Raw genomic sequence first — 8,763 nt, forward strand, 5'->3', positions numbered from 1 at the left:
TAGATGCTCTCATGCATATGATGCATGTGAGGGTACAAGACATGCATAAATTGCAGGTTTGCCATTTGGCGCTTATGTATTACATGTGGTGCATGATAACCATGTCACTCATTTTAGCTCTCATGTATGAGAATTTACATGTAAAAGTACAATGATAGAAATATAATTTTAACTAAATAGCATGGCTTAATGGTAAGCCAATTGACTCATAACTTGGAGGTGTAAGGTTCGAATCCTTACTTCCCCTCCTTGTATATGTATATTTGTATATATATTTATATATTTATTTATATAGTCGCCGGATGCCGTCGGTTACCGGTGCCTCGCCGGATGCCATCGGTTACCCGTCTCCATCGCCGGTCCGGTTTTGGTTGGCCAAAACCCTTTACAAGTAGCTAGCCCACCTCCACTCTTAGTTCAAGTTACCTTGAACTCTCTATGCTCCACACATAGACACAAAGATAATATCTTTTGCTCCACCTTATATATGATGAGAGCCGTATTTGTCGTGCCTATGTGGGATATCTCACAATTTTCTCTTTTCTTTTCACAAACTTTATACCCTCATATCTTGACATTTAGTTGTCCATTTCTCGTGTAATAAAGTGCATTCGAAACCTCCATCATTTTGTACTTAGATATTAAAAATGTTATCTTCACAATTATTGTATTGTGTGATTCTTACTCAATTTCGTACGTTTTATGGGATTTTCACACTTGCCGAAAATCTTCACGACATCCACCCCCACCAAACCGCACGTCCTCCGGTACGTGCCAAGAAGAGAGGAAGTGAGATTTCGGCTACGATGATCAATTAGATTCCTCCATGTCTTCATTTTCATCCAGCCTATTATGTTCATTGTCGAGGTAATCGAGGTCAGGATCCTTGTCTTGTCTTTTCTTGAAAAATCTTTACTCTTTTTCCCGCAATGGGTACGGCCAACCTTGATCCGTCTAGTTCTGTAAGGTGGTATGTGGCATTATCGTTGGCACTTGTCACCACATACGGCCCGAACCATCTTCTTGCAAACTTCCTTGTTGTACTGTGTTGATTGTCAAGGGTGCTGTCGTAAACCAAAACCCAACCCCCTTCTTCAATCTTCTTGGGACGAAGTTGATGCGTGTTGTCGAACCGAACTTTGTTCTTTACTCGGGCTGCCTTCATCATCTTTCACGCTTTTTCTAAATCTTCAGGTCTTCTTTCAAGTTGCCTTATCCGCGCCGCTAATAACTCTTCTCGGCTCATCTCGTTCTCCCACGGTATCGCTACCCATGAGGCGATCGTCCTTTCGATGGGCATAATCGGCTTTTGTCCATACATAAGCTCCGTCGGCATATACCCTGTCACCGAGCTATGTGTCGTTCTATCGGCCCATAAGGCATAGGGTAATAGTCGTGGCCAATTCCCGACTCGACCGTTGCATGCCTGTACGATGGCTTTAACGATAGGTCCATGCCCTCGCTCGATCTTCCCATTTGCTTCCGGATTGTAGGCAGTCGTGAGGGAGAGCTTCACGCCTAGTCTTTCGAAGAGCTCCGTCGCTTCGTGCACGTCCAACTCCCCTCGGTCGGCCACTATCTTCCCTACACATCCATATCGGCAAACAACATCTTCAACTAAAAATTTACAAATAGCTGAAGTCGTCTTATTTGTCAAAGCTCGTCCTTCCACTTGATTTGTCAAGTCTTCCCTTGCCAGCACTTAGTACTTCATTTGTCCCACTCCCATTGGCATCGAGATCAGATCCACCATCCATTTGAAGTGTATGGTGAGTGGGTATGTCGGCTTTAACTCATCACGATGACATATATTTGAATATACTTGGCAAGTTTCGCATGTGGACACGAAATGGAGTACATCTTTGTACATGCTTGGCCACCAGTACTTCTCCTTCAACTTTTCGAACGTCGCCCATGTTCCTCTATGACCTGCCCAAGCACTCTCGTGGAATTCGGTCATCAGCGTCTCTTGCTCTTCTTTCTTTACCACCACTCGACGTGGTATTCCTGTCCTTCTTTTTGGATGTCGCCAAAGGAATCCTCCCTTCAAGAAGTATCGGTTTTCAGATTCGTAGGGCCTCCTCCTTTGTCAACGAAGCATCTGTCGTCAATGTTCTTAGGAATCTACCGATGAGTAACCACTCTCCTTCGTACTCGTTCTCGTTGAAGGCGTGGAGGGTTTGCGTGTCCTGGTCTTCCGCCGACAATCGAGCCATCTTGAAGAAGTCGAGGGTGACATCTTCATCTTCCGAAACCATGTTACTTCCATTTGAAAATCTTGCCCTTGACAGCATGTCAGCCATGGCGTTCTTCTTCCCTGCGATGTGACGGATCTCTAGGTTTAAAGACTTGATGTAGGCGATCCACCTTAGCATAGCAAGATCTGGGGTCGCACATCCCGAGACCATTCCGAGAATTGGGAGACAATCTGTCTCTATTATCACTTCTGACCCGATCAGGTAATCTTTGTCTGTCTTCACTGCCGACACAATACCCCAAAGTTCCCGCTTGACTTGGGCATATCTTTGTTGCCGTTCGCTGAGAACCTTTGCTCCGAACCGGACGGCATATCGCGCATTATCTTCACCTTCTTGATTGATGACCCACCCGATTCCGGTTGGGCTCGTATCTACGGTCACGTAAATTTGTTTCCCTTCGACATAGTCGGCCTTCCTTAGTGTCGGAGCTTCAAGAAGCAGTTTCTTTAATCTTCGCATCGCCTTTGTGTGCTCGTCTCGCCATTCGAACTTTATTCTTTTCTTTAGTAGTCCATATAACGGTTCGGCGACATGAGCGTAGTGAGGAATCCATATATGATAAAACGCGCACACTCCAAGGAACCTTCGAACCTCCGTTTGGTTTTCGCATTCTTCTTTCATGTCTTGGATTGCGTTCACTTTGGATGGCGAGGGCTTCCGGCCGTATGCTCCACACAAGTGACCTACCACCAAGATCTCTAGTTGCCCGAATGCAGATTTTTCTCCTGAAAATGTCAAATTCGCATCTTCAAGCCTTTGAAGCACCTTCTCGCAATCTTTCATATGATCCGCAACGAACTTTCTACAACCTTCCTTATCTTTCGATTCATCTTTCTCCTCACCCGAACATCCTTTTATCGGAATATCATCCAAGAATGGCATCGTGATGTCCGGAATGCAATCCTTCAAGACTTTATTCATGGCATTCACCATATGAGCCACCGAATTCGTTGCGCCTTGGGGTAAGGTACACATCCGCACAAGCCCAATCGGAGTCCTCATGGTTGTAATGTCCCGACTGTCGATCGCCAATTGGAATTGGTCATATCCGGAGTAGAGATCGCCAATGGAGTAGATGGACCAGCCCGCAAACGCTTCGGCAAATTCGTCCACGCTCGGACCGATTCCGGCATTTCGAATTGTCACCTTGTTGACGGGTTGAAGATCTTGGATGAATCGCAATGATCCATTCTTCTTCGGCACCGTGAACCACCTATTGGAATAAGGAGCATTCGACGGTTCTAGAATTCCCATACTCACCTTGTCCTTTAAGAGCTCGATCAGCTTCGGAAGGTGTGCTCTCGGTACCGGTATCGGTTTCAAATTGCAAGGCACATGAGGCACCGTGAAGATCACCATCGGCTCTATAACCTTTGGGTCGGCGCATCCGATTTCTCGTGGGAAGAATGCGAAAGCCTTCCCATGTCTCTCAAGCATATCGCGAAACATTCGCTCCTCTTCAGGGAGAAGGAAATCCTCCTTTCCAACTCGTAGCTTCCCCTTCGTCTCTTTGGTGAAGACATGACCTATCTTCTTCGGATCTCTTAAGCTTGGATTGTTAGTGACTTCCTTCATCTTTTGCCAACTATCTTCCGGTAGCGGAACCGCAACTAGCTTGATCTTCTTACCCACCGTTTTATATTTCGTGTTGATGTCAGCTTCCTTCATCGAGATGCCACGACGGTATTCATCGATGATAGCGTACATGTTGACGGAGTTAACCGAAATCACGCGTTGGTTGTGAAGATAGCTCAAGTCCACGACGTCCTCGATTTCGCCGATGGTGTCGTTAAATGAGGCTTCTTCCATAATATGAGTCACGAACTCTCCTTCTTCTATTATGTTCTCTTCTTTCAGCATCTTCTCGAATTCTTGTATCCGGCGCTTGTACTTCTTGTCGGGTAGTACTAGTTTACATGCGCCACTAGGTGTGACACATGTTGCTTCTCCTTGCAATCCACGCACTCTTCTTTCTTGTGGGGTCTTGTGATTGCTCGGACTATTTGTGCCCCATGCTTCAATAGTCCGCTCTAAAAATCCGAGGATTCACCTCCGAGACTATCTCGATTCCTTTCATGATTGGCTCGCACCGTTAGGAATTGGACCGATCTTTGGTTGTCAAGACTCTTTATTCGTGCGAAGGCTGCTCCATTATCGAACACTCTGGTCTCCATCCGAGATGATGTGATATAAGGTTGCCCTAGGATGATAGGATGCGACACCGATTCTTGTACGAAGAAGTGTTGATCCATCTCCACATCCCCGATCGTGACTTTGACATTGGGACAAGCTCCGTACAAATCCTCCGTAGACTTTGTTGCCGCGCGAATCTTCCATCCGTGGTTTGTATTGATTGGCCATCTTCCTTTTTTGTAGAAGTCGGTTGACATGAGGTTGATCTCCGAGCCGTGGTCGATCAAGGCTACCACGGTCTCTTTCTTCTCCCCGATCTTCACCCGCGTCTCCGTTGTCGCTCGTGCCCAATGAGGTCGAGTGTAGTGGCTGTCCACCATATCTTCATTGATTTCGTCTCTTGCCATCGTTATGGCATTCGTTTTTGCTTTTTGTGGCTTCTCTTCTTCCTCGTCCGATTGTTGTCTCTTTCTCTTTACAAGGTCCACGATCGTGTCATGGAACTCCTTCTTCGTAATGCCAAGCAATTCCCTCAAGGACAAAGTTACGTGGCTATCAAGAACTCGTTCTTCGAGAATCTTCTTTAGGTCCGTCGTTTGCTCTATGTCCGACCTTAGCTTATAGGTAGGTATAGTCCTTGTCCTCCGAGTGGGGTCTTCGACACCAACCTTCACGGGCCGAACCGTTTCTTCAACACGTATGCTCGGCTCCCCTTTTCGGCTTGATTCTCATTCCTCCGTTTGTAAAGGTCGACTCATCTCCGCATCGTCTTTCTTTTTCGCGTTCCTTGTTTCATGTCTTTTTGATGGGCCTTGCTCTTGTATTCTCTTTCTCTTTTCTTCGACGAACACCTCATGGTTGTCGCACATCACCTCTGCGAGTATGGTGTTGTCGTCCACCGGATCAGACCACCCGGTTATGCTTTGCACACTTCGGTCCGCAAGCTCTACCTCGTTCGATGTGACTTTTCCCTTCTTCTCATATTCGAGAACGGAAGTCCAAAACTTTGCTCCCGCTCTAGCAGCTTCAGTCTTGTCTTTCCCGACTCTTATTCCGGCCGACGCAGCATAGTGCATCGCATCCACATGAGTCGCATCGGCATCCTCCATAGATTTCTTCATTCCTCCTCTTCCGAAATTCACCCGTAGGGGTCTTCTAGTCTCGCTTGAGCAGATCATGTTGTCCTCTATGTATACGATATTTTGTCGAATCGCCTCTCGAAGGCTCGCACAATCCCTTCTCATGTGGTCCATGCTATCGCACCACACGCATCTAAAGGGTTCTTTTCCTTTAGGGCCCCGACGATTCATGTTGGCTAGCATGACCTTCTCGAACTTCTTCGCTAGCTCTTCAATGATGTCGTCATCAATCTTCTTTTCTTCCACGTTACTTTGTCTCAGCGGCTCAGCTACTTTCGGCGGTCTTGCTTTCTCCGTGGTAGTCGGTCCCGTCAAGTCGGTGTCATCAACCCATTGGCGACGCTTGTCGAGCCTATTGCATGCCCGCTTCACCGCGATCTAGTCTGCTATGAGCCCATTTGCTTGGGTATCATCTTCGAGAAGAGTCCCCAACTCCCGTCTATCCTTTATGTCCACGGCCTTCAAGAAGTACAAAGTTTTGTCCTCTTCAAGCAACACTTGGTCCGTATTGGGGAGACGACTAAACATCTGGTCGAATTCGTCGTACACCCTCGAGACGCTCATCTTCTTATTCTTCTTCTCTATCCACTTCATTAGGGCATGTCGAGTCATCCTCGTAGAGTCTTCAGTCATGAACTCCGCTAGTATCGTTTTCTCGAACTCAGACCATGTTGTCTTACCTTCTTAAAGCTCGATGACGCGTCTTTGGATGTTGTTGGCGATAACTCTCTTGAAGCTTGCGATTTGATGTGCCTCGGACACGTCCCTCTGATTCATCTCCCTTCTATATGCATCAAGGAACTTCGTAACGTTCCTTCCATCGAATTGGCCCTCGAGCTCCACGACACGATCGACAGCCTTCTCCACGCTCGCGTCGTTGTCCCGAGATCTCATCATTTGCTCGACGATTAGCATCATCCTTTCGAGCTCTCCTGCTTGGTTGCTTGAGGACGCCATCTCCAAGTATTAATCTCGACTTGATCCTTCCTACCGCCTCTTTCACGTCGGGTTCACCACTTTATTATGTCGTGAAGATCCGTCACTACGCGCGGATCGTGAGGCGGAACCGCCGGGGTTCTGGACCGGAAGGATTCAAAGTCGGTACAAGCTTTGGCGCAAGCTTTAGCGAGAAAGTACTTAAGATAGATTGGGAAAGAGAGAAGTTGAGATTACACGTTTGAGAGAGATTGATTGAACTTTTAACTTTAGATTTAAGAAACAAGTTACACGATCAATTTGATAACGAATTTCTTCCTCTTAATTTTCATAAAAAAAAAACATGTTTTTTCTCCTCCCCCTTCCTTCTTTTATAGATGCTCTCATGCATATGATGCATGTGAGGGTACAAGACATGCATAAATTGCATGTTTGCCATTTGGCGCTTATGTATTACATGTGGTGCATGATAACCATGTCACTCATTTTAGCTCTCATGTATGAGAATTTACATGTAAAAGTACAATGATAGAAATATAATTTTAACTAAATAGCATGGCTTAATGGTAAGCCAATTGACTCATAACTCGGAGGTGCAAGGTTCGAATCCTTACTTCCCCTCCTTGTATATGTATATTTGTATATATATTTATATATTTTTTTATATAGTCGTCGGATGTCGTCGGTTACCGGTGCCTCGCCGGATACCGTCGGTTGCCGTCGTCAGATGCCATCGGTTACCCGTCTCCATTGCCGGTCCGGTTTTGGTTGGCCAAAACCCTTTACGAGTAGCTAGCCCACCTCCACTCTTAGTTCAAGTTACCTTGAACTCTCTATGCTCCACACATAGACACAAAGATAATATCTTTTGCTCCACCTTATATATGATGAGAGCCGTATTTGTCGTGCCTATGTGGGATATCTCACAATTTTCTCTTTTCTTTTCACAAACTTTATACCCTTATTGTCGAATACATGTGTATAATGGACGTATTCACACTATCCCGTTTTGGCCATTTATGTAATTAGCATAAAAGGTAGTTGCCCTAAGTCGGTCACTATATATAGTGACCTTGTAACCTCTTTGTGAGGTTGGATGTTGTATTATTGCTTTGAGAAATAAGAAACTCTTTTGTGTCTCTCTCTCTCTCTCTCTCTCTCTCTCTCTGTGTGTGTGCACGACCTACACTCTGTCACACGCAGGTATTCACAAGAATCGAATGCTTCTTGATCTTCCGCACAGACGACCTTCCTCGATTACAACATCTGGTATCAGAGCAGAGGTTCGGCCGTCATCACCGCCTGCACAGCATTCGGTTCTTCACTTCATCACGGCCTGCACAGTATTCGCGTCATTCGAAGAAAGAGAGAAGAAGAACAAAAACGAGGTCTGCACCTCATCGCGTTAGATCCTCTTGCTTGGAGTAAGCCATCAGGTTGTACTCTGTCCTTCGTGATCGTAACCGCTCGAGGTGAAATCCCCTTGTGCAACATTGACACGATCGTGCTCCATTCGGTTAAACGGCATCCGAAGAGGTCATCAATCGCCGCTCGTTGTAACCACTTGGTGCAGATCGGTCTCAAGACAACAACCCCAATTCGTGCTTCATCCGGCTGATCGACATTCGAGAGGATCAGTTGGATCCATCTCTCTCGTCGCTGCAGCCACCCGAAGCAGAATCGGTTCAGATAATCGGTTTTAATAATCGGTATTCGGCAGATATATCCGAAGCGAACCGGACTCACTCCGACTCGGTAACATTCGGGAAGACCAGTCGGTTCTGTCCCTCAAGCTACCGAAGTCAATTCGAGCAAGCTCCGAAGCCGAACCTACTCGGGTTCAAATCCGACTAGAACGATATCGGGTGAGCCAACCGGCTGCACTCCAACAAGGTTCGTAGTCGACTCCGAACCGAGCTTCGTCAACCGAAACCGAATTTGATGGCATCAACATCCGGCTCGTCAGAAATGAGTCTACGAAAGTTCGATGGATCGAACTTTAACTTCTGGAAGGAGCAAATGCAGGACTATCTCATAGTCAAGGGGCAAATCGATCCCATCGAAAATGAAGAACCTCCAGAAGGATACAAACCAATCGAGTGGCAGAAGCTGGACAGAATCGTCCGCGCCACGATTCGGATGCACCTATCGGAATCGGTATATTTTACGGTGCAATCGTGTACGACAGCATTCGAACTGTGGAAAACACTGTCGGACACTTACGAAAAGAAGGTCGCCGCAACGAAGATGTTTCTGATCCGGCGCCTCTACAACTTGCGGATGAAAGAATCCGATTC

Source organism: Azolla caroliniana, unplaced genomic scaffold, assembly GCF_043228905.1.
Source record: "Azolla caroliniana isolate FFs.n. ecotype wild unplaced genomic scaffold, voAzoCaro1.0.p SCAF_5, whole genome shotgun sequence".
In the NCBI taxonomy this organism is placed as follows: Eukaryota; Viridiplantae; Streptophyta; class Polypodiopsida; order Salviniales; family Salviniaceae; genus Azolla; species Azolla caroliniana.